The sequence below is a fragment of the Panthera leo genome, chromosome D4 (genome assembly GCF_018350215.1).
Source record: "Panthera leo isolate Ple1 chromosome D4, P.leo_Ple1_pat1.1, whole genome shotgun sequence".
Taxonomy (NCBI): domain Eukaryota; kingdom Metazoa; phylum Chordata; class Mammalia; order Carnivora; family Felidae; genus Panthera; species Panthera leo.
In genome coordinates, this window is record NC_056691.1 from 6,680,947 (window position 1) to 6,708,418 (window position 27,472).

Below are 27,472 nucleotides of genomic sequence, written 5' to 3' on the forward strand. Positions count from 1 at the left end.
AAAAAAAAAATAAAAGAAGAAAAACTGTTAAAAAATAAAATTTTTGAAATACAGCTAATGTGATGTTTAAAGGGAAATGTGTATTTTAAGTACTTATGTTAAGAAAGATGATCTGGCATCAATGATCTTCCTAAGTAGCTAGAAAAAGAAACCAGAGAAAAGAGAAGAAAGTAGTAATGAAGAGCAGAGAAAACAGAGCAAATCAATAAAACCAAAAGTTAGTTTTAGAAAAAGATTAATAAGATTTATATCTCTAAGTAGAATGATCAATAATGAAAGGGAAAAAAAACACACAAATTATCAATAGCAGGAATAAAAGCCGGATATCACTACAGATCTTATAGATACTAAGTGGAAAAGGGATTACAATGATTTATACCAGTAATTTTAACAAAACTGATATAGGAAGAAACAGAAAACATGAATTGTATCATACATATATCTGTTCAATAAATCAAATTTTTCATTAAACATCTATCCACAAAGAAAACGCCAGGCCAAATCACTTCACTGGTAAAGTCTGCCAAAATTTACGGACAAAATAATACCAATTCTATACAAACTCTTACCAAAAACAGAGAAGCAGGAAATACTTCCCAAATTATTTTATTTTATAATCATTACTCTGATGTCAAAACTAAATGTGAGTATCACAAAAGGCAAATGTTTCTCAAGAACATAGCAAAACAATAGAACATGGAACCAGTAACACATAAAAAAGTCAGAAAATCAAGACCAAGAGGGGTCAATCCCAGGAATGCAGTTGAGAATGATATCTAAATACAATTTCTCACTATTCCCATTCACACAGATTCTAGTTTTGCTTCTTCAATTTAAAGCAAAAATGTATGGTTAGGGGCAAAATGTACAGTATGTGAATTACATCTCAATAAAACTGTTTTTTAAAAAGTACATCTATTCTTAGAAGAAACATAGAAAATGTAAAACAATTCCCCCAGATAGCTGTTAGCATCAAAACAAAGTTTTGTTGTCTTTACCTCTTCTCATTCCTACTTTAGTTTGATCAGTTTCTACCAGATATCTGGCTACCCAAACATACTTTTAAAGTTCACATTTGGCCAATTATATCTAATGCAATACCTCCCTCAACCATAATCAAACATCCAAGTATAGCGACAGCCAAGAAAAGTTACATAACGTGAATTGCACAAGGGCAGAGAAAGTCCAATTTGAGCTTCTTGTCAATGGTATTGGGAACATCATGTCTTCAACAGAAATCATCAGTTAGTAAAAATTTGGATCTACTTATCAGCAACTATTGTTTAAAAAAGGGCTTGGATATTTTTTATCAGACAGAATTTCCTATGGTAATGACAAAGAAATGTTGGCCAAGAACTACAGTAGGAGGATGCTTCAGGCATAATGTACCTACTCTTCTGTTTCCCTACATTCCTCAAAGGCTAAACTAACATTTGAGGAAAGACAGCTAAAAAGGGAACAGCAAGAAGTATCAATTATTTTTTAGTCTCATCTACTTTTAAGTTATTTGTCAGTTTAAGAAATTGGCTTTACTATACACTTCCATCTAAAATAAGAGGGCCTTTTTCTAAAAACCCACGTTTTGGTGTCAGTATTATTTCCCTTAGTTTTTGCTTCTATCACCTCTTTCATTAAGTAGGATTTTTCTTTGATATATTATTTAAAAAATAATTTTTTTTAAAGTAGGCTCCATGCCCAATGTGGGGCTTGAACTCACAACCCTGAGATCGAGAGTTGTATGCCCTACTGACTGAGCCAGCCAGGTGCCCCTAAAAATGTCTTAATTAGCCTCTAGGCTAACCTTAAAACCACTTTGATATACATTTCATAAAACATTTTCATACTGATTGCTAACTGCTAATATCTGGAATATATTTTAATTAATCTGTTGGAAGTTAGCTATATTTCCTTTAAGTGTATGTTGGTTTCCATTATTCGCTATTAATTATAAAGAATTAAAAGTAGAAAAAATCACTTAAAACTTAAAACCAATGTTCACAGAATGAAGCCGATTTTGGAAAGTATACCACAGTAATCTATAACTGTCATAGAAATTTCCTGGTGATACAGTAAAATATAAAATTCTACTTTATGAATCCTTAATAAAAGAAGATAAAATGTCATTATACTGCACTTACTTATATATTTCCCTTCTCTTTACAAAGGTATTTTAGGAGTAATTCAGCCAAAATGTAGATAAAACAGGTATGTATTAGATTTGTTAACTTAAGAGAAATTCTGGAATTTTTAAACTTGCTCGCTCATGTCAAATTTTCTAGTCTAAATGTATTCCATCACTTTTCTGTTTACGTATTATTGTATCACCTGACTTTATCGCAACTTACTTAATACTCATTTACACATTCAACATTTTCCAAAAGAAAGAGACAATCCTTTGCCTTAAAAGCTCTTCATCTGGGGCGCCTGGGTGGCTCGGTCGGTTGAACATCCGACTTCGGCTCAGGTCACGATCTCGCGGTCTGTGAGTTCGAGCCCCGCGTCGGGCTCTGTGCTGACAGCTCAGAGCCTGGAGCCTGTTTCGGATTCTGTGTCTCCCTCTCTCTCTGACCTTCCCCCGTTCATGCTCTGTCTCTCTCTGTCTCAAAAATGAATAAATGTTAAAAAAAAAAAAAAAAAAAAAAAAAAAAAAGCTCTTCATCTGAAGGGAAAGGAAATAATGTGGACAGATATAAAACAATACATAAAGTGTTGCAGGAACTGTAATATTCGAATACACGGGGGGAAAAGGACAGGACTGTGTACCACATAGGTTTACCACATAAACCTACCTTAATTACCAACTGGACATTCAGAGAAAGGGAGGAATCAACCTGAATTTGAGATTTCCAACTAAGCAACTAGGTATGAAAAAAGTAATGCTACGCACCAAGATAGATAACAAAAGTAAGTTTGAAAGGAAAGAGGATTTTTTTTAATTTTATTTTTGAGAGAGAGCGAAAGAGAGAGAGAACGAGCGTGTGAGCACACAAGCAGGGGGCAGCAGAGAAAGAGAGGGAGACACAGAATCCCAAGCAGGCTCCAGGCTCTGAGCTGTCAGTGCAGAGCTTGACGCGGGGCTGCAGCCCACGAACCATGAGACCATGCCCTGAGCTGAAGTTAGACATTCAACTGACTGAGCCACCCAGGCACCCCAGGAAAGTGGATTTTAGATGTTTGGAATATGAAGCACCTATAAGACAATTAAAAGGAAGATTCGCAGTAATCAGCTTCATATATGAGGAATTAAGAATAATTTCTTGGTTTGGGGTTTGGGAGGCGGGGTGTCCAGTCTTAGAATTCACAGAGTAGGACATATGGAAGAAAAATAGCTGTGGAGGAATGATGAATTCAGTTTGGCACATAATGAATCTCAGTTACCAATAAGACACCCAGACTGAGATATCACATAGGCAGCTAGATTTCCAAAGGCTAAGAAAAACATTATGTGCTTTTGTTAGAGATTCCAAAGTCATTAGGCATAAAGTATACATGCTGCCCAGATGTAAGATATATAAGATAAAAAGAGGGTTGGATATCAAATTCTTAAACCCAAACATTTAAGAATTATTTATAACTGTCAGAAATGGGAGAACATAAAGAAGAATATAGCAGATTCTTGAAATAGTCGAGAAGTAGGAGAAAAGCTGGAAGTGTTCACTTTGTGCCATATGTATACTTCTGATTATTGTGCTTTTCTGTATAAATTTTAATAAAAATAGAGTTCCTTTTAAAAAAAGAAAGAAAAAGAGTATCACAAGTTGAATTATCAAATATTGTGAAGAGGTTAAATAAGATAGAAGGGAAAAAAATCCACTGAATTTAGCAATTAAGAAATTAGCAAAAGACTAGCATAGATAAAGGATGTGAAGGGTAAAGATGGCTTTTCCTTTCATTCTATACTATTATTTTGAATCTTCTAATCTCATGCATGGTGTTCAACTTAGAATTCTTACCCAGCAGAATAAAGTAATTTTCAAACATCCGAATATTCAAAGTTTACCTCAAAGGCAGCATTTCAGAAGTTACTTTCTTAAGATATACCAACCAAACCAAAGGAGTAAATCAAAAAGATGACAACAGGTCCAGAAAATAGATCCAACCCTGGAAAGAAGTAGTTAAGTCACATGATGACAGACAGCTGGGCAGCAGGCCTGAAGCGCACTCAGCCCAGCGAGAGGACTCTGGAAGGAAGACTTCAGAAAAAAGTGGTATCAGACTGCTTGCCATGAAGCACTTAAAAACAAACAATACAAAACAACACAACACAACACCCCCACAGAAGATATAATAAAGGAAAATAACAGTGAAAAAAAAGGGAAAAAAAGGTAATTCCAATGGAAGAAAACTTGACAAGAATGGGAATGAAATTACAGTATGCTCCTGGCTCTACAACAAATAATCCTCAATATAACACTGTTACTGTTTTGCAAATTTGGAATTGCCTACAAAGAACTAAAGTGCCCATTAACGTTACTAGACTCAATGTAAATGTTCATTTTGACATAAAAATACAAATGCTTAACGCTGAGAAGTGAAAGCAAGAGGTAGCTAAAGAGAATCTTGGTAAAGGTACATTAATCCTAGAAAGTAAGAAATCAACAAATATTGTCTATGGTTTCTGGAACAAGAAATAAAGTTATAATATACTACCTCAAGTTACAAAGACATCAAATACAGCGAAATGAATAAATATGAGGAGAAGGGGAAGGAAACAGTGGTATAGGTGAAACAGAGATTGAACTACAAAAAGTTAACAGTCAAAGCTAACTTTCTCTGGGAGAAAAGGACTGAAGTCAGAAGAATAAAACTTCTCATTGTAACTGTTTTTGCATTTTAAGCTCTTCTGTGTGATCTGATTTTTAAACCAATGTATATGAAATATCTGGGGAAAAAATTAAGAGAATAATTAGGAAATAAGGAAATCAAGGTGGCATGGCTATTTTTAAGAGTGAAGAGCTGGGGCCCTTGGGTGGTTCAGTCGGTTGAGCGTCCGACTTCGGCTCAGGTCATGATCTCGCGGTTTGTGAGTTCGAGACCTGCATTGGGCTCTGTGCTGACAGCTCAGAGCCTGGAGCCTGTTTCAGATTCTGTGTCTCCTCCTCTCTCTGCCCCTCCCCTGCTCATGCTCTGTCTCTCTGTCTCTCAATAATAAATAAATGTTAAAAAAAAAAAAAAAAAAAAAGAGTGAAGAGCAGAAAAGAGAAAGGGTACCTGCTAATGGTCAAAGAGCAGAAGAGAACAAATCATAATCATAATCATAATCATAATAAGCTAAAGCATAATTCTTAAGCTACCAGAGGGGGCAAACAGTGATAATACCAAAGAAAGAAAGGGAAAACAAAGAAGCAAGGTGTTAGCCCTAGGATGGACAGGGACAGGATCAAGAGCACAGGTATGCAATATAAAAGATCTAAAAATACCGGAGAATACGAGCAGAGATTGGTAACATTAACAGTTTACCAATCTGAGATAATAACAAGGCTTAATTCGAATGACGTCATGAGAATGCAGTACTGCTATAAAACGTGGATGACACTGCAGAGTCAAATATATACAAAGAAACCTTAACATGTCTTTAGGTGAGTTCTTCACCTGGATAATAATATAACCTCATGAAAATGTCAGAAAAAGGAATATAAAGGAAAACCAAGTTAGATGTCAAAAATTCTCGGGGCGCCTGGGTGGCGCAGTCGGTTAAGCGTCCGACTTCAGCCAGGTCACGATCTCCCGGTCTGTGAGTTCGAGCCCCGCGTCAGGCTCTGGGCTGATGGCTCGGAGCCTGGAGCCTGTTTCCGATTCTGTGTCTCCCTCTCTCTCTGCCCCTCCCCCGTTCATGCTCTGTCTCTCTCTGTCCCAAAAATAAATAAAAAACGTTGAAAAAAAAAATTTAAAAAAAAAAAAAAATTCTCAGTAACACAGGAATAGGCAAGAAAAGAGCAGCAAAGGATAACTGGAGGGACTGAGGATATAAGCTGTATCATATTAATCTCAGAGGATAAGATTTTTGTTTTTTGTATCAGGATAATAAAGAGCTATGGAAGTAGCAATGTAAATACTTCCTCTAGACCCTAGGGTAGATGTGATGTAATACCTTTAGGAAAGACAACATTCAATGAAGGTAAAGAATAGAAGGAAACATGCTATAGAAAACCCAATTTACAAGGGAAAGGGAAATTTGGAAGGATCCTATAAAAAGGACTGGAAGGCAGTCAACTGAAAAAGTAGAATTAATAAAACAAGAACATGTAAGAACATGTAAGAAAATATTTTCTGGCAGTATGAAAATTTTGAATACAATCAAGTCTATAAAATACGAATTTATAGGAAATGCAGAGAACAGGGGACCACAGTACACTATACCATGAAAAGGTTATCAGCAAAATCTACATTGTGGGAAATTATAACTAGTGTAGTTAAAAATAAAAAAGAGAAGAGATGTAGGAGAAATATAGATTGAGACTATAAAGTCACAATGTGTGGACCTTATTTGGATCCTAGTTTAAAAAAATACCCAATGCCATTTTAAAAAGCCATTTATGATATATCAGACAATTAGAAATTTGATTGCTTGCTGAATATTTTAAGATATTAAGGAATTGTAATTTTTTATTTGTAAAGCTTTTTTAATTTATTTTTGAGAGAGAGAGAGAGAGAATGTGTGTGAGAGAGAGAGACAGAGAGAGAGGGCAGGGCACTGGCAGAGAGGGAAACAGAGGATCCAAGCTAGCTCTGCACTGTCAGTGCAGAGTCTAGTGTGGGGCTCGAACTCGTGAACTATAAGATCACGACCTGAGCCAAAGTCGGAATGCTTAACCGACTGAGGCACCCAGATGCCCCCAGGTATTGTAATTTTTTAATTTAAAAAAGCGTTCTTATATTGTAGAGGTGAATACTGAAATAATGGAAGAAATGATATGGTGTCTACAATGTGCTTTAAAATAACACCGTGATAGAGAAAGCAGATGGCACAGAAATGGCTCAAGTAATAAGGGCTATTGAAGCTGAGTGATTAGTATGTAAGAGTTCATTCCACCATTATGTCTACTTTTGTATGTTCAAAATTCTCCCCAAGGAAAAAGCTTTTTTTAAAGGATGTTTGCTATATTTCATCTAGCATTTTTTTTTTATATAATTTTATTTTGTTTTTTTAATATACATCCAAATTAGGTAGCATATAGTACAACAATGATTTCAGGAGTAGATTCCTTAGTGCCCCTTACCCACTTAGCTCATCCCCCCTCCCACAAACCCTCCCATAACCCTCAGTTTGTTCTCCATATTTATGAATCTCTTCTGTTTTGTCCCCCACCGTGTTTTTATATTATTTTTGTTTCCCTTCCCTTAGGTTCACCTGTTTTGTCTCTTACAGTCCTCATATGAGTGAGGTCATATGATATTTGTCTTTCTCTGACTAATTTCACTTAGCATAATAACCTCTAGTTCCATTCACATAGTTGCAAATCTAGCATTTCTTAATAAGAGTGTTTTCAGGTTATTCAATCAGAAAGTTTCAGGAAATGAAATCCCAGATTTTGTTTTGTATTTTACAATTCATCTCTCATGTACACTTGAAAGCAAAGGTTGTTCATAAAATTTATTACAGATTTTTTTCTTTTAAAGATTCTGATCTCGGGGCGCCTGGGTGGCTCAGTCGGTTGGGCGGCCGACTTCGGCTCAGGTCATGATCTCACGGCCCGTGAGCTCGAGCCCCGCATCGGGCTCTGTGCTGACAGCTCAGAGCCTGGAGCCTGTTTCAGATTCTGTGTCTCCCTCTCTCTGACCCTCCCCCATTCATGCTCTGGCTCTCTCTGTCTCAAAAATAAATAAACGTTAAAAAAAAAAATTCTGATCTCTCAATATAGTACAAGCAGTATTAGGTACTGGCAGGTTTTTAAAAATGAAAAACTGAAAAAAGAAACATGTGAAACTGAAATTTTAGCTGAGAGTAAGATGACAGAGGGTGTTTGGTTCCTCCTTGCCTGTTTTGTAGAAGAAGTATACTAAATAACTTTGTGCTTTTTTATAAAGTGAATATTTAAGTATTTATGTCAAAAATGTTTAAGTTAGCCATTAAAAGAAAAGACTTATAAGATCTTTAAATCTATAAGAAGGCAGAAAAGAAGGAAAAAAGTAAAGAAAATTAAAAGCAAAATAAGGTAACAAAAAATTTTTAAGTCCAAATGTCAACAAGTACAATAAATGTAAATTAGCCAATTAAAACCACTTTCTAGAAGACAAAGAACGTCAGACTGGATTTTCTTTTTTTAATCAAGGTATACAGTGCTTAGAAGAGACACAAAACCATACAGAAAAGTTAACCAAAAAAGGACATTTTTGTCAAATTGACAGGTGCCAAATGGTACTAACCCTTGTTGATCAGAAGCCAAACTATAAACTAAGGTAACTACAAAATACAAATCAATAAACAAAAGAAACCCTAATGAAAAAAAAAAATGAAAGACATGAATAGACCAATAAACACAGGAGAAGACGGTAGATCTCACCTGTAATTAAGTAAATGCAAATTAAGGTGGGATATCGAATTATACCCATCCGGTTGCCAAATTAAGGAGTCCGAAGATACCAAGTGTGAAGGAGAAGATATAGAGCAGAAGGACCCTTCAAACACCTGGTTTTAGAGAGCAATTAGGCTACATTCAATCAATCTGAAGATATAACTATTCTACAAAACAGAAATTCCATTTCTAGTTATAACCCTAGAGAAATGAATGTAGTACTGCATCATGTTCATAGCAGCATTATTTGTAAGAACAAAAAAACCACAAACAGTGCTTCCCTTTGACAGCACAGATACTAAAATTAGAACACTACAGAGAAGATTAGCATGGCCCCTGTGCAAGCATGACATACAAATCTGTGAAGCACTCCATATTTTGGGGAAAAGAAGAGAGAGAGAGAGACAAACCAAGAAACAGACTCTTAACCATAGAGAACACACTGATTATTCCCAGAGGGGGAGGTGGGTGGGGGGATGGGTGAAATAGGTGAAGGGGATTGAGAATATACTTAACATGATGAGCACTGAGTAAGGGACAGAATTGTTGAATCACTATATTGTACATCTGAAACCAATATAACATCGTATGTTAACTATACTGGAATTAAAATGAAACTTAATAAAATAAAATAATAAAATAAAACAAATAATCTAAATGTTCATCAGTAGAAAAAAACCAGTATATAAATTGGAGAATCTTCATAATGAGAATATTATACATCAATTTTAATGAATGAACTAGAGCTATATATATGAACACACAGATACATGAATGTCATAAAGATAAGTGAGGTTTAAAAAGCAAGTTGTAGATTGATATTTATGTGTGATGCAATCTATTTAAACCCACAGTTTAATACTACTATATTCTTTATATTTTTATTTATATATTCGTAAATTATATTTAATATATAGATATTATGTGATTTATTTATATATTTATAAATTAGTTATATATTTCTATTTATTACTATATATTTTATAAATTACATTTATAAATATATATTTATATGATATAGATATTTATAAATTATATTTATATATTTACAGGTACTACTATATATACTAAATATATACTTAGTGTATATATATATATATATATATATATATATATATACACACATAAAAGTTTAAAATAGGCATGAAAATGATACTAACTTCAGGCTAGTGGGTAGTTACCTCTAGTGAGGTAAACAGGGGAGAGACAGGAGTAGCAATAGGTAGATGGGCTTCGACTGTATCTATAATGTTTATTTCTTAAAGAAAATAAGATCCAAAGCAAAAAGTAACAAAATATTGTTAAAAGTGGATGGCAGATACAGACAATTTTATTTTCCTAATTTCCTATATGTTAAGAATATTTAAAAAAGTATTTTTAAATACTGAAATGAAAACAAAGAGGAAGAATATAGTCTTTGGTTTGGGACGCAAGTTTGAAATGGAACTGGGTTTGAATTCTGTCCCGTGTGATGTTACTCTGAAGTCAGTTTAATCTTTCTGCACTCAGTTTCCCTCATTTCTTAAAACAAAGAATAATAATGGCCATGACTTCTGAGGATTGTTGTAATGATTAAACTATATAATCCACCTGAACTAATCTCATCCAGAGACTAACACTTTCCCTTCTCTTCACACTTTATTAGACAATGGTAGAGCTTTTCTTTTCTTTTTTTTAACATTTATTTATTATTGAGACACAGAGAGACACAGAGCGTGAGCAGGGGAGGGGTAGAGAGAGGAGGAGACACAGAATCGGAAGCAGGCTCCAGGCTCCAAGATGTCAGCACAGAGCCTGACGCGGGGCTCAAACTCACAAACTGTGAGATCATGACCTGAGCCGAAGTTGGTCACCCAACAAACTGAGCCACCCAGGCGCCCCTAGCTTTTCGTTTTCTTTTCCTTTGTTTTCTTTTTTTCTCTTTTCCTTTTTTCCCCTTTCCAATAATATAGGCAGCGAGGATGAAAAAAGTATGGCAATTCATATATGTTGAAAAATAAAACTGCTGAAAAATGAAACTTCTCATTGAAGTTTAGTCACACTATCCCCTAAGACATGATGTCTTAGTTTAAATATTCCTGGAAGCAAAACCTCATACAGGATTCAAAAGTAAATTAGATCTGAAATTCAGGAAACTACGACAGAGAAACAGAGAAGTGGTATAAGAAAGGGAAGGCAGCCTATAAACTGCACTCTCAAACCAGCTACCAGAGTGAGCCTAATCCCTCAGAAAGGCTCTAGAAAACAGTATAAAAAGCATAATATCTCAGAATTATCCCATCCCAGGGATGAGCTGTAGTGTTTTGTTTGTACAATAGCAACCCCTGAAGAGTTAAGTGGCTGAGGGCTACACACAGGAGTGTTAATTTCACAGCACTTCTGGCCTGGCTGCCAGAGCATTGGAAGTATGGCTTCCTACATTTTCAAGAAGAGTCAGCTGGTGGGAGACGCAAACACTAACTCAAGCACATTGAAGCTCCCAGGGGATAAAGGTGGATCACTGACAGCACCAACTACACCCATGCTATACAATGATGCTATTAGTAAAGAGAACAAAAGGAGAAAAGGAGACAATGTGGTCTAGGCTCTACTGACTAATTGGTCCAGAACTTGTTCTTCCCTCAACTTCTGCTTGAAAACAGTAACACTAATTTTGATTACATTAATTACATGTAAACTGATTTAATTTTGTATGTTCTTTAGAGACTGAACATTCTTCTTTGGTCAAAAATGGAATGTCCAGGTAACATGGCATAAGAAAAATGAATTCTAGATATAAAATTATTCAAAATATAGGAAAATTAATTTAGGAAAAAAGCTTTAACAGAGATTGCTTTTTAAGTATTTTTATCTCATATTCACACCATCTAATCCATTACGCTGCTCATTTTGTTTGAATATAAACATTACATTAAAAATGTTATAAAATCAGAAATGGTAGACACTATCACAGTAAGCACATCTACTATGAAACCATGAGTTTGAGCCCCATGTTGGGCTCTGTGCTGACAGCTCAGACCCTGGAGCCTGCTTCAGATTCTGTGTCTCCCTCTCTCTCTCTACCTCCCCCACTCACACTCTGTCTCTCTCTCTCTCTGTCTCAAAAATAAATAAACATTAAAAAAAAATTTTTTTAAACGTAATAGTACAAAAGGACTAATGAAGACGCTTCTGGGATAACACAAGAATCTGACTTATTACATAAGATGTGTGTATCTCCTAAAAATGCAGATCCTATTAAATTCTGTGTGAATGTATTTGATAGGCATTTAAAAGTTCTTACGATTAAGGATGGGATTTTTTTTTTTTTTTTGGCATAGCTTGTAATTCAAACTATCTGCTAGAAACAGTATACGGGCAAAAAAAAGAGAAGTTAGTCCTTATTTTTCATTGAATTCTCCTTATTATTGGTGAAGATAGCTAGGTATATTTGTTGTCCATGTGTATTTCTTTATGAATTGTGTCTGGCTTTTTCCTATTTTTCCTTTGTTGTATTTGTCATTTTTATAATTTATCAAAGCTCTTAACATATTTGTCAGAAAAGTAATAAGAAGAAATTTACCCATCGTATATTAAAATTTACTATAGGGGTGCCTGGGTGGCTGAGTCGGTTAAACATCTGACTCCTGATTTTGGCTTAGGTCATGATCTCATGGTCACGAGAATGAGCCCCGCATCAGGTTCATATGCAAATTTGCATATGCAAGTTTAATACAGATAAAGCATATTGTTAGTTTTTAACAATTTAAATCCAAAAATAGATTAATAAGAACAGACTCAAAGTTAACAAATACCCATTCATAAAGTACAAAAAAATAACACCTCACAATAAAGCCAAAAAGAGTAAAATAAAAACAGAAAACCAAGGTTAAATCCAAGTGTAAAATAAGAATAAAGAAAGAAATTGAATAGAATAATCAAATTAAATAATATGCACAAAGATCTGCTTATAACCCTAAGCTGTTGACTTCCTCATTTTATTTTCAAACACTGGAATACCTTCCATATGCTAAACATTGTACAGAACTTCAAAATAAAGAAACTGATAGAACTATTCCCTGACCTAGAAATCACAGTAGTTTCACAGAGGCCACTGTTGGAACAAAACAAAGGCTGGAAACAGACTCAACTATATACATAATTTAAAATATTAGTATTTCCCATAGCAAAGATAGATTATTTGATGCCAGTGTTAGAACAATCATCTGAGGGAAAAAAGTTGGATCCCATTTTATACCTTGCACTAACACAAATTCCAGATGGATCAAGAAAGCATGGGAAAGTTTCAAGATATAATTTCAGAGTAGAGAAGAGATCGAAGTATAATTTTTTTAAAAAAATAATAAAAGCAATGACTAATAGAAAGAATAGCATAAAAACCAAAAATGGGGGCACCTGGGTGGCTCAGTCGGTTAATTAAGCATCCAACTTTGGCTCAGGTCATGATCTCACGGTTCGTGAGTTCAGGCCCCACATTGGGCCCACTGCTGTCAGCACAGAGCCCATTTCAGATCCTGTTTCTTTCTTTCTCTCTCCCTCTCTCTCTCTCTCTCTGCCCCTCCCCCATTTGTGCTCTCTCAAAAATAAATAAAACATTAAAAAATAAATAAATAAATAGAATATTTTAATAAATTGATGCTGCATATATTGCTCCATTTCTCAGAAAAACTCCAAAGATATCAGGGACACATCAAATATGGTACACCAACAAAAAAACTGCACAGCATAACTACCTAAGATAGGCAAGGCTAACAGCTACTGTCCAACCTTCAGCACACAGCAACTCTGTTCCCAAGATTGTACTAGGCCCATCAAGAAAAGCAGTGAACAGCAACATCATAGACATAGCATCATAGATTCCTGTGCCAATCCCTGTTTTATTTTATTTTATATTTTTGAGAGAGAGCAGAGCACAAGCAGGGAGAAGGCCAGAGGGAAAGAGAGAGAATCTTAAGCAGGCTCCACGCTCAGCACAGAGTCCAACACAGGACTCAATCCCACGACCCCGGGATCATGACCTAAGCTGAAATCAAGAGTCAACCAACTGAGCCACCCAGGTACATCCAAACCCTGTTTTCAATCAGTGATTCTCAGTCTTGTCCTCAAACTAACACCATAGGCATCACCTGGGAAGTTGTTAAAAATACAAATTCTTAGGTCTCATTTTAGAACTGCTGAGACAGAAACTCTGAGGGTGGTACCTAGCAATGTATGTTTCAATCAGCCCTCTAGGTAATTATGATAAAACCACCAGGTTAGGGAACAATTCTAGTACAGCCAAAGAACAGATGAGGACCCTTCTGGTTGTATTCACATATTTAAAGGGCACTGAGGAGACTTAATGAAAGCAAAAAAGCCTTAACAAGGCTGTCCACAAGGGTTTAAAGGCAAGTAAGGAAAATGCTATTGAAAACTCAGTAAAAGGATACCCTTGTTATATAGTAAAGTGTGGCAAAACTAGCACCTACAGTAACATGGGAAACGTAATATATACTTAATGAGTTAAGGAAATTCTAGGTAGAATGTTGAAGAAGCAGCTGGCTTCTTCTAGCTGCCTTTATAATTAAGAGATTAGAGAGGTAAACTAAAGAATGAGCCACTTTTTGAGTGCAATTTCAAGGAAGGGTTCAGAACATCCTTCCCAGCCAGCAGACTATTCTTAAAGTAAGAAAGGGCTTCCCGACAAAGATAATCTACAGTGGGACTGTAAGATCCACAGTTAAAACCTCAGAAAGATTTGGGGCACCTGGGTGGCTCAGTCGGTTGGGCGTCCGACTTTGGCTTAGGTCATGATCTCACGGTACATGGGTTTGAGCCCCAAGTCAGGCTCTGTGCTGACAGCTCAGAGCCTGGAGCCTGCTTTGAATTCTGTGTCTCCTTCTCTCTCTGCCCTTCCCTACTCACGCTCTGTCTCTGTGTCTCTCAAAAATAAATAAACATTGAAAAAAATTAAAAAAAAAAAAACTTAGGAAGATCTAAGCAGCAAATTGATCCTTTCAGACAAAAAATTTTCTAAGGATCATTTAAGGGTATTGTTCCACAGCAGCCTCACAGTTAGCTGAAGATAAGAAAAAGCTCCTCTTAAAAAAGATTTGTAGGTATGGCTTTTGTCTGACGGAGTAGATTATGAACTAATACACAGGAAGTCCATGAAATTTTTTTAAAAAATTATTTTATTTATTTATTTTTTATTATTGTTTATTTATTTTTGAGAGACAGAGACAGAGCACGAGTGGGTTAGGGGCAGAGAGAGAGGGAGACACAGAATCCAAAGCAGGCTCCAGGCTCCTGAGCTGTCAGCACAGAGCCCGACGCAGGGTTCGAACTCACGGACCGTGAGATCATGACCTGAGCCTAAGTCAGACGCCAAACCAACTAAGCCACCCAGGCGCCCCTCCATGAACTTTTTAAAGGAGCTACATCAGCTTAGAATGAAAGGGGCAGTATAACTATATAAAATAAAAGGTGGCTTTTGGACCCTGAAGGACTACAGGCAGGAAGCAAGTTCAGATGGTTACTAAGTTGCAAAGACAGATGAGTTCTTTTGGTGAAACTGAATGATTCAGAAGTGAAAGCAATGACCAAAAGAACCAGTCATGGCCCACAAAGAACAACCTCTAGACAGCAGGACTGCACCCTAGTCAAGAAACTGCCAACGTGTTCCCAGCCAGGTTTCAGAATTGCTATATACTACCATGTGTCTCCTTTGTCCCTCTTTTTGAGCAGGAATGGCCACTGCAATTAACACGTGCCTTTCCAGTCTTGTAGGTTAATTATGTGGAGGCATATAACCTACAACTTGTCTCTTCAGAGGTCTTTTGGTTAAAGAGCAGTCACTGTCAAGAAACCATATCCAAGGTTCCCAAGGAACCTCAACAGCATCTGGACCTGACTTAGTAGATGAGATACTAAATTTTGAGCTGATGTCCTGGAGGGATGTGAATTAGAGGTCTCTGAGAAGGGGGTTGGTGTATTTTTCACGTATTTTGGATGTGGGAGGCATGTGAAGTGCAGCAAAAAAAAGGCAAACTATGGCAACAGTATTGTCCAGAGATAGCCATAACAATCTCTCTCATCCTGCATGTTTTCTTTCACGTGACCTTGCCACTCTCCAATTAACAAGTGGAGTTTACTCCCTGTCCACACTATGTTCACTGAAACATTCGCTTTTAAATCTCAACTCACCATGTAAGAAAGCCAACTACATGGAGACTCCCATGTTGTAAGAAAGTCCAGCCCGCATGAACATGCTCCAGTTAACAGCCCCGGCTGAGATCTCACTCAACAGCCAGCATCAACTACCAGTCTTGTAAGTGAAGATACCTCTAGATGATTCTAGTCCCCCACCTTCAAGATACCCTTGGCCAGCAAGTCTTCCCAACTGAGGTTCCAGACATTGTGGAACAAAAACAAGGCATTCTTACATTAACAACTCAGGCAACAACAGATGTTGGCGAGGATGTGGAGAAAGAGGATCTCTCTTGCACTGCTGGTGGGAATACAAGCTGGTGCAGCCACTCTGGCAAAAAGTATGGAGGTTCCCCAAAAAACTAAAAAAATAACTACCCTATGACCCAGCAATCGCACTACGAGGTATTTACCCAAGGGATACATGTATGCCGTTTCGAAAGGACACATGCACCCCCATGTTCATAGCAGCACTATCAACAATAGCCAAAGTATGGAAAGAGCCAATGGATGAATGGATAAAGATGTGGTATATATATACAACGGAGTATTACTCAGCAATCAAAAAGAATGAAATCTTGCCATTTGCAACTACATGAATGGAACTAGAGGGTATAATGTTAAGCGAAATTAGTCAATCAGAGAAAAGACAAGTATCATATGACTTCACTCATATGAGGACTTTAAGACACAGAACAGATGAACATAAAGGAAGGGAAGCAAAAATAATATAAAAACAGGGAGGGGGGACAAAACATAAGAGACTCTTAAGCATGGAGAACAGAGGGTTACTGGAGGAGTTGTGGGAGGGGGTATGGGCTAAATGGGTAAGCGGCATTAAGGAATCTACTGCTGAAATCATTGTTGCACTATATGCTAATTTGTATGAAAATTTAAAAAATAAAATTAAAAATAAAATAAAATAAAATAAAATAAAATAAAATAAAATAAAATAAACCAAGGCATTCTTGGTGTACCCTATGTGAATTACTGACCAGTAAGATCTGTGAGCCTAATAAAGTGCTGCTTTACATCACTACGCTTTGAAGTGGTTATATCACACAGCAATAGCATCTGGAAATGAGCCAGTAGAGGGGAAAATTAATAATGCAGGAAAAAGAGGGAGAAATACAATAGTAAAGTCCTTGAAGGTAAAAGGAGATGGGTTTCTGTACCCAAGCAGGAGAAGCTTAAGATGGGACACTGAGTTCATTCATTGTAAATTTTTTTTTAATGTTTATTTATTTTTGAGAGAGAGAGAGAGAGAGAGACCAAGCACGAGTGGGGGAGGGGCAGAGAAAGAGGAAGACACAGAATCTCAAGCAGGCTCCAAGCTCCGAGCTGTCAGCACAGAGCCTGAAGCGGGGCTCGAACCCACGAACAGTTAGATCACGACCTGAGCTGAGGTTGGACACTTAGCCAACAGAGCCACCCAGGCATCCCTGAGTTCATTCGTTGTAAAGGAGAAAAGGGCAGAGTTTAGGCACAGACACAGGATGACAAGAGGTGTTACTGATGGTAGATTACGTTATTTAGAAATATGGAGATAAATACCAAAAGACACTGTTAAGAGATTTGAAAGTGGTTTACTGGGAAACAGGAATCAGATATGGGGGAGGAGCAAGACATTGCTGATTTTTGTTATAAACCATAGTACACAGTTTACCATGTTTATTGGTGTTTCTAAAGTAAACAAAGTTATTTTAAAAAAGATTTATTATAGGGGTGCCTGGGTGGCTGGCTCAGTTGGTTAAGCATCCGACTTCGGCTCAGGTCATGATCTCACGGTTCGTGAGTTCGAATCCTGCATCAGGCTCTGTGCTGATGGCTCAGAGCCTGGAGCCTGCTTTGGATTCTGTGTGTCCCTCTCTCTCTGCCCCTCCCCCACTCGCACTCTGTCTCTCTCGAAAATAAACAAACATTAAAAAAAATTTTTTTTAAGATTTATTTTATTCCCTCATTGTCCAAATGAGGAAAAAAAACTAAGGCTCAATGATCACGTGACTGGCTCAAACTCACACACTAGGTTGACAGCAGTTAGTCCCCGAGGCCCTTATTTCCAAAACAGCGCACTTCTTCACATCACACTGCCTTTCATATTACAAAATATTACCTAGTGACAATTAATTTCGTAATCAGAATTTATTAAAGTCATTTAGTAAGCAGTAATGAATACACTGTTCCCAAGGACTGACAGCAAAAAAGCAGGCCAAAATATGTCCTTGGGAAATCAAAATAAGCATTCAAGCAAAACTAACCATCCAGGGACTATCTGAACCTAGTCCACCTTTGATAGCTATACCATATAGGCTTTAAAAACAGATAATGCTTCGTTTTGCCCTCTCCAGCTCTCCTAATCTAAATACTTTTAACCATGCTACATTCACTTCAATAAGTTATCTACAAGGATTTCTCTTTCCTTTTAGAAAGTAATGCCTTGGGGTGCTTGGGTGGCTCAGTCAGTTGGGCATCCAACTCTTGATTTCAGCTCAGGTCATATCCCAGAATTGTGGGATCAAGCCCTAAGTCGGGCTCTGCACTGAGTCTGCTCAATGATTCCCTCTCTCTCTCCCTCCACCCCTCTCCCCCACTCTCTCTCTCTCTCTCTCACTAAAAAAAAAAGGAAAGAAAGAAATTAATACCTTATCAGTTGATTTAGATTCTGCCAGTACAAATGCATCCAGAGATCACTTGTCTAACCTGCCAGGCTACTGAATGTCTAATAAGAACCAATGATGGGAATGCAAGCTGGTGCAGCCACTCTGGAAAACAGTATGGAGGTTCCCCAAAAAACTAAAAATAGAACTACCCTATGACCCAGCAATTGCACTACTAGGTATTTACCCAAGGGATACAGGTACGCTGTTTCGAAGGGACACGTGCAGCCCCATGTTTATAGCAGCACTATCAATAATAGCCAAAGTATGGAAAGAGCCCAAATGTCCATTGATGGATGAATGGATAAAGAAGATGTGGTATATATATACAATGGAGTATTACTTGGCATTCAAAAAGAATGAAATCTTGCCATTTGCAACTACGTGGATGGAACTGGAGGGTATTATGCTAAGTGAAATTAGTCAGAGAAAGACAAATATCATATGACTTCACTCATATGAGGCTTTAAGAGACAAAACAGATGAACATAAGGGAAGGGAAACAAAAATAATATAAAAACAGGGAGGGGAACAAAACATAAGAGATTCATAAATATGGAGAACAAACTGAGGGTTACTGGAGGGGGCGTTGGAGGGGGGATGGGCTAAATGGGTAAGGGGCACTAAGGAATCTACTCCTGAAATCATTGTTGCACTATATGCTAACTAATTTGGATGTAAATTTTAAAAAATTAAATTAAAAAAAATGTTTAATTCAAAAAAAAAGAACCAATGAATGTTGGGGCACCCGGGTGACTCAGTTGGTTGAGCATCCGACTTCAGTTCAGGTCACGAACTCGTGGTTCCCGAGTTCAAGCCCCATGTCCAGCTCTTATGCTGAGAGCTCAGAGCCTAGAGCCTACTTCAGATTCTGTGTCTCCCTCTCTCCCTTTCTCCCTTTTTCCCTCTCTCTCTCTCTGTCCCTCTCCAGCTCACACTCTGTCTCTCTCTCTCAAAAATAAATAGACATTAAAAAAAAAAAACACTCAATGTCTACTCACTCAAATAATAAGTATAGGGCTAATTCCCACAAGGAACAGCAGTACATGTATAGTGTGATATAAAAGGACACAGATGAATGACAAACACTGTCAAAAATACATCCCAGTCTTTATTATGCCTAAAATTCTCAAATTTAGTCCCAGTGATGAGAGCTTTGTGTAGAAGTCTCCATTATTCACCCAACTGTCAAATCCAAAGGTCATCTCTTACACTAGAGAGAGCAAAATATTAACAGTAGCGATGTTTGCATGGGAAAACCATAAGTAATTTTCTTTTTCTGCTTTTCTAGATTTCATGTTAGAAAAAACATTAGTATACACTTCTAAGGCCTTTTTTCAGTTCTGATTCTCATTTCTTAGCAGTGATCAACAGTGATCAACATGATAATCATTCCCACCCTCTTAACCTACCCACCCACCTTCCTCTCAGACAGACTGCTCCTTCTTTGTCTCTTTTGTTAATTCCTCTCCTTTCGTCCTGTAGTTATGGGCAGTTCCCAAGCCTCAATTTCAGGTCCACTGCTCTTCTTTCTGAGCACTGCAATTCCAGCCTGAAATTTCTCTACCAAGTTCCAGTCATCTAGCTATCTATTTCACTTGACTATCTCACTGTTACCTCAAATTCAACATCTCCAAAATCTAAGTCCAGCTGTCTGTATCTCTTCAACCAGCTACTAATATTTTCATACCTATTTCTGTCAGGATGGCCATTTAAAAAATTCTAGTTCTTTCTCTATCACTAACTAGTTGAGTAATTTGGGACACATGTTTAAATCTCTCTGGGTCTCAGATTCCTAATGCACAAAATTCAGAGGCTAGCCCAGATGTTCTCAGACGTCCTGACATTCCAACACTCTTGAATTTCTTATGGCACTGAAGATCAAAACTTCAAAGTCATCTTTGATGAGTTGTTTTCCTCCCTACCCCCCAACCCCACCACATCCTCCTTTCTTATCCAGTCTATAATGAAGTCTTGTGTGACATCTCCCCAGTCCTATTTTCACTAAATCCAAACACTAGGCCTAGATTATCTTCCTCGCTCTATCACTTTTCTTTCCAATTCATACTATACCTAGCACTGTGCCAGTCTGTTTCACCTAAGATACTTTTAGCAAGCTCTTTCTCCATCGAAACTTTTAAAGCTTCTCAGCTGCCTATGAGGCAAAGTATATTCTTCTCATCCTAGCACTCAAAGGTATCTGTATTCTGCTTCCAATCTATATTATCAACCTCATTTCTTACTACCCTGCCACACAAACCTTCATTTCACTTAAGTTACTTTCCGTACTGTTCTCTGAAAATGTCATGCAGATTTTGCCTGTTTACCACCTATACAAGGTCCTTCCTCTTACACAAAATCAAATCCTGCCTAGTTTTGATTCTGCTTCCTCTCTGAAGCCTTCCTTGCTCGCTTCAACTCTAAATGGTCTCAAATATCTATAACTTTTATTACTTATTTCCCAGTTACATTTTAAGTTCTCAGTGAAAGGAACCTATTTCATATCTTTCTGCATCTCTTTTGGACATAGCAAAGTACCTTTTACATCGTAGGTATTAACAAATATTTGTTTGGTAACTGACTAGAGTTCCTTTTTAATACACAGCATTTATTGAATGCTCCCCATCTGCTCAGCACTCTGCGTGTTCCTCAAAGCATACACAATCAACTTGAAAAGATATGGTCAACACTAGAGAAATAATCATCAAACAACCAAAGCATAATATATAATTAAACTATGAGAAGATCCTCTATGACTAAAAAACAGTGGAAATATAGAAAGGAAAAAACTGCATTTAGTGAGAAATAGTTTCAGAAATGAGGGAGAATTTTAACTGGGAGTACAGCCATAGTAACAGTACTAATAATAATAGTGGTGATAAATAATTATAATAATAAAAGCTAAAACTTAAGGTGCACTTAATGTGCTAGGCACTGGTCTTGAGGACTTCTCATGTATTAATTCACTTCTTTCTCACTACAACCCTATGGAAAAAGTACTAGAGTCATTCTCATTTTTTTCAGATGAGACTGAGACCCGGCTTAGTTATTTCATACCTAATGAGTAATGCAAACAGATACAGAATTGGGCTTGGTGGAAGAAGGATGGAAAACATAAATGTAAGTTAAAAGATGAAATAGCATAACTATTATTAGAAAATGTGGAAAGCGGCTTGAAACACTACAGCAGAGAATGCCTTTTGAGGGTCCTTAGACCAAAGACTGAATAAACAGGGCAGGGAGTAATGACAGCGTAGAGTGAAAGCCAGGAAGAGGAAGTTAAATTTAAGAGGTAGAAAGTGGGAAGCCACTGAAGATTTGGGGACAAAGAAATGCCACAATAAGGAGTATTAGTGACACTTCTATTGTGGATAAACAGAAGAAAGAGAAGCTGGACTCTGAGAGGTTGCTATGACTTTCAATATTGTAGGCTGAAGAAACAAGTCCTGGGATTCAGGTGGTAAAGTGAAGTAAGCAGAGATATAAGGGACAAAAGACATATGAACAGGACATGTTAAATAGGTTAATACAAGAGGTAAATGAAAGATGAAAGTTTAAAGATGATGCCTAATTTAAAGCCTATTATGACCAGGAGAGAAGGAAATTACAGAAGGGTATAAAATGATGATTTTTCATTTAGGGCATGGTGAGTTTAAAAAGACAGTAGGGGCGCCTGGGTGGCGCAGTCGGTTAAGCGTCCGACTTCAGCCAGATCACAATCTCGCGGTCCGTGAGTTCGAGCCCCGCGTCAGGCTCTGGGCTGATGGCTCGGAGCCTGGAGCCTGTTTCCGATTCTGTGTCTCCCTCTCTCTCTGCCCCTCCCCCGTTCATGCTCTGTCTCTCTCTGTCCCAAAAATAAATAAACGTTGAAAAAGAAAAAAAAAAGACAGTCAAGGGACGCCTGGGTGGTTCAGTTGGCTAAACGTCCGACTCTTGATTTCAGCTCAGGTCATGATCTCATGGTTTGTGAGATCGAGTCCCACATCAGGCTCTACTCTAAGAGCAGGTAGCCTGCTTGGGATTCTATCTCTCCCTCTCTCTCTGCCCCTCCCACACTTGTGCTCACTCTCTCTCAAAATAAATAAATAAACATTAAAAAGAAAAGAAGAAGAAGACGATGACAACACGACGACAAGTCAAAAATACGAGCCCAAGAACAGGACTGGAAAAACCAGGAAGTGACTAGAATGACAAATAAGCAATAGGATTAGTTTTAAAATGAAAACACTAGGAAGAAGCTACAAAGATATTAAATAGGAGAGGAAATATACTAAGCCATGATCAGCTGGTACCAGCGGGATATCAATAATTTTATCAATAACTGTATCAATACTTTTGGTGGGGAAGGGAAACAATTTGTGACCAACACTTAAAAATGCAGTTTTTCCATTTAAAAAGACTTTTGTGTGTATCAGAAAAGCCAACCAAAAGCTAAGGCAAAGGTTCCCAAACTGTCCATTCAGGGAGTTCTTAGTAATATTTTCACAGCACCCCCGAGGCCAAGAGAAATACTTCAGGAGGTAGATTCAAACCATTTAATGTCCTTACAACTTAATGCTTGTTCAGCCTCCTACAACTTCTTGGAATCAAACTGGACAACATCACACTCTTATTTCCTCTGTCACACTGATTCTCATACAGTAGTTGCTTTTTATGAGAGCAACCTCTAAAGAAACTGCTTTGCAAAGACAGGACATTGTAGAAAGGGCTGTGTCAATTTAATGTTGACACTGTGAACTACCTCAAACTAATAGCTCAAGGCTGAGTTCACTGGTGCTCCGGGGCACCTCAGCACACAGTTTGGGAAACTGGGAGCAAAGGCAAGGGGCCTCAAAAGACCGGGGGGGGGGGGGGGGGGGGGGGGGGGGGGGTGCGGAATGTGATGGGGGAGGAGCAGAAGAAAGTTCTTAGCACACTTAACCACAAGAGGGCAGCACAACAGTCGGGAAGGAGGCACAACGGTGGGGGCAGGGGGTGTCAAGAAGGGAGAAGAGTTAACCTTCCCATGAAAAGGCTTTAAGACCTGTTAACCAGTTCCAGACCTAAAAGTCCTTTATCTCCTTCTACTAAAGAGGAAGAAACACTGGTCCCTGGCAGACCACCTCGCGCAGGGTCCTTGTGTCCTTCTCTGAATCTCCTCTGCCCGCCCAGCCATGAGTAGCCGAGCCTTTAATAGTAGCCAAGCGATGTACTATTTTGCATGCATGATCTTACTGAATCGTCACAACAACCTTCTAAGAAAAGTGGGGCTCAAGGAGAGGTTAAATAATACAACCATAAAACGGCAGGAACACCAGGATTCAAACCCAGATCTGACACCAGGGCCAGCGCTCTTTTCCTATTCTGCCTCCAAAGCATCCCGCCTTTCAGCAACAGCCGGGGGAAGGAGACACAAGATACCACGTTTCCTTCCCATACCTGAGGCACCTGCCTCGAACCCGAGGAAACACCAGTATAGGAAACAAACTATTCTGTAACTGTCCCTAAAACGTGGGCCATTCAGCTGGAGCCAACGCAGGCATTCCCGCGTATCCAGTGACCAAGGGCTGCGGCTTTCCTCTCCAGGTAAACACACCCACTATTAAGGCAAGTGCCGGGCACATCCAGTTTGCAGACATGTCGCACATGCAAGCTAGTGATTTTCATACTTGTGCTAAAAGGTGAGGGGGGTGGGGAAAGGGAGTCCAAAGGTTGATTATTCATCTTCACATCTGCTGGGTGTCACACAAGGCTATTTGCAGTAGCCCAACAACTCGCTTGCACACACTATTAAGAAACCAAACGCAGTCGTCATCGCTCTTATTCCCACTTCTAATTTCCTTCTCCACATTTCCCCTCCCCTCTATGACATATTCGGCCGCTCCTGGCCTTTCATTCAGAGAAAAGGAGTTTCTCCTGACACATTAATCACCACCGGAAAGCAAACTGGGTGAATTCAACCGACGCACCAAACTTAGGCAGATAAAACCATCCAGGAAGCATTCAGTGTGGTAGCAGAAACCCCAGCACAACAGCTAACGTGTTCTCCCAGTAGGTATCTCTGAGTACTTGAAAATGTCCCTCCTTGAAAGATTACCGAGCTCTGGCTGCTGGAGGAGAAAGGGTTAAGGCGCAAGGCTTCCCCACCCCCCCCACGTAAAGCCTCGCTGCTCTTCTAATTCGCAGGAAAAGAAGCAATGAATGTTTCTTAAAGGATCCAAGAGCAACACTAAACACCCCCGAACTACCCTCCCCGACCCACATTCTAAGTCCAGCACTGCCATTTTCAGTGAGCCCTGCCTGTCTACACACGTTCCCACCCTTCCTACGCACGCAGTCCACACTCGCCTTCACCGCCGCCACGGAGCACCGCAGCCGGGATCTCAAACCCACCTTCGCGGGAAGGGCAGCGGGGACCTTTTTCTTCCGAAGAGCAACAGTTCACATCTTGTTCCCTCGCCTGCTTCTGAAACCTAAAAAAAGCAAGCAGCGGTTATTACCGCAGAAATCCTGGGGAAATAGATGCTCTTCCCTAGGCGGTGCGGACGTCTACAAAATTTTAAAGAGGTTTAAGGGGAGGGGGGAAGGCGGCTACGAGGCACACATGGATGCAAACAGCAACAGGAAAACACGCCGTTGCAGGCTTCCCCCCCCCCCCCCCCCGCTTCGAGAGGGAAGATTTTCTTGCCGAGAAGTTTACTGGGCCACTAGCAGGGGGGACAGCGGGCATCAGGAGGTGGGAGGGATGCGGACAGACGACTGCGGCCCCCCAGCCAGAGGCCACGCAGCAATCGCACGCACCAGCTGCACCGATCCCGCGGCGAGGACGCGCCCCCGGGGCCCGCCGGGGCCGCTCCGCCCCGGCGCCCGCCGCCGGCCGAGATCCGCGGGGCCCCCGGAGTGGGCAGGGGTGCCGGGGTCCTCCAGGCTGGGCCCTCCCGGGCCCTCCCGCGCGGGGTCTGCTCCCACTCACATCCCTCGGCGGCGAGCCCCGGGCCTGGCCCCGCGCTGCCGCAGCAGCTCTCCGCCCCGACGCGCGCCGCGAGTCCGGGCCCAGGGGCCGAGCGGCAGAGGCGGCGGCACCAACTCCCGAGCGAGCCGGGCGCCGGCCCAGCCTGTCAGCGCGCAGGGAAGCCCGTAGGCGGCCGCCGCTGCCCCCTTCTGCTCCTCTTCCTCTCTCCTTCTTCCAGCCCACACCACTCCCACTTCGGGCGGCCGGGAAGCCCGTCACAGGCGTCGTCTCCACCCTCTCCCGGGCCACACCGGCTTCTCGGCGCCTCAGGCGATACTGGTCCGGACGCCCTATTTGCGTCGGAGTCCGCCTGCAGTCTGGCGGCGCGATCGCTGCCGACCGAGACGGTCCCGCGGGCGGGGGCGGGGGCGGGAGTCGGGCACGCGCCCCGGGACTGCGCGTGTGCGCGTGCGCCGAGCGCCCGGGCCGCACTTCTCCGGGCGCGCGCGCCGCGGGGCTGGCGGGCGGCGGCCACGCACGACCCGGCTGCTCGGCCAGGCGGCGGGAGCGCGCGGAGATTCCCGGGGCGTCCCCCGGGCCCGAACGGGCGGGGAAATTGAGCTGGAGCTGGCTAGCCGGGCCGCGGAGCCAGCGGGAGCCGGGCGCCGGGGCTGGGCCCGCCCCTCCCCAGATGGGCGTGTGTGTGGCGGCCGCCCGCCGTGGAGGCGGCTGGGAATGAGTCAGCCCGGCCGGGAAGGCGCCCCCTGCACGCAGCCGGCCACCACACACGTTATCCTCCCGGGCACGGTCGTTCGTTCCCCTTCTGCTTTCGCTTCCACGTTCCTCGTGCCGCGGACCTGTCCTTCCCCAGGCCGGGCCTCTCGGCCCGAGGGGAAGTGGCGCCGAGAGTTGGGGCAGCGTTCACACGCGCAGTTCTGTGCAGGTGCGCCCGACTGCAGTCCCTCACCTCTACGAGAATAGGGTGAGGGTGGGACGAGGCGCCCAGCGGCCTGCGGACTGGCGAATGAGGACAAACATAGCCCACCGTCCCCCAAAGCCCCACTCATTCGTTCAACACATATCCGCATACCCTCCACCAGGTGCCGGACCGTAAGGCCCCCAAGGATGCTATGTAATCACAACGCGCGTTCTACTTGCTCTACCGGAGCGTGGATTCTGATAAAGAGACAAACATACTTGAAACGCATGATGTGCCAGTGTATAAGTGCCACTAAGATAAATAAAACAAAGTAAAGGGATAGAAAGCGAGGAGGCAGTAGGCTATTTTAGCGAGGGGTGGCCAAGAGAGACCTCCCAGAGTAAGTGACATTTGAGCAGAGATGTGGGGAATGAGAATGCACCAGTCCTGCAACTATCTGGGAAAAGAGTTTCAGGCGGAGGGACTAACAGGGGCAAAGACCCTGAGAAAGGAATGTGCTTGGTAAGTTCAAGGACCTGGAAAAGAGGTCACCGTAGCTGGAGGACAGTGAAGGAGGGAGCAGTGGGTAAGACATGAGGCCAAAGGAGTAGCCTGGAACCCAACTGTGTACGGTCTTTTTCTCATATTAGCCCTCTTTCAATCTGAAACACTGGATGCATTTATAGCCCCTGTTTCCCCACTCACAAATGATGCTGAGCTTCAGGTCTAACTTGTATTTAATGATTTCTCTAATCAACTCACCAAAGCAACTCCCCCATTTCTTCTTACATAAGACCCATTGCAAAAGGTCTTTCAGCAAATGATAGCAGGATAGGAAATGACTTGAATTCACACTGACTCCTTTAAAGTAAATAATGAACTACAGCCCTCCTTTTCTCCTAAGAGGGAGGGATTTACAGGACAATTGCATTCCTATGGTTACTGTTCTGTAAGCAAAATACGCAAGCAAAATACGCTGGAGAGTCCTTAATTTTAATTTCTAAAAAGGAACTGGAACTGGTTGTGACTCAGTGGCAAATCGAAAATCTTCGAATATAAAGGCTGAAATTACAAGCAGCAACTATCATGAGAATTCCCTTTTTCTACAAAAGAAAATTGTTACTGGAGTAGAAACCAGAACGCAGGCTCACACAAAGAAGACAAAATGGCCAAGTTGTCTTTAATATCACAGCTAAAGTTAAAATCATCTTAACTGTGGAAATGGAAACATTCTCTTTTGTGAGGAAAAAAAAAATGTCCA

At 40.4% G+C, this 27,472-nt stretch overlaps 1 protein-coding gene and 1 non-coding gene across 6 annotated transcripts in view; one reads left to right on the forward strand and one right to left on the reverse strand.

The window, feature by feature from the left end:
* The window catches only part of JAK2 (Janus kinase 2), a 117,448-nt gene extending 92,637 nt beyond the window's left edge, over window positions 1-24,811 (reverse strand). For 3 of the 5 annotated variants that reach the window (XM_042913701.1, XM_042913696.1, XM_042913702.1), the window contains exon 1: window positions 24,734-24,811. The gene's annotated coding sequence lies outside the window, so the exon portion shown is untranslated. Of the gene's footprint in view, window positions 1-21,284; window positions 21,320-24,688; window positions 24,710-24,733 lie in introns of those variants that run through there. The other 2 variants (XM_042913699.1, XM_042913697.1) reach the window with 2 other exon arrangements.
* LOC122205775 lies at window positions 8,790-8,897 on the forward strand. Its single transcript, XR_006196262.1, has one exon. It is a non-coding gene; the product is annotated as a U6 spliceosomal RNA (small nuclear RNA).
* Window positions 24,812-27,472: the final 2,661 nt, after the last annotated feature.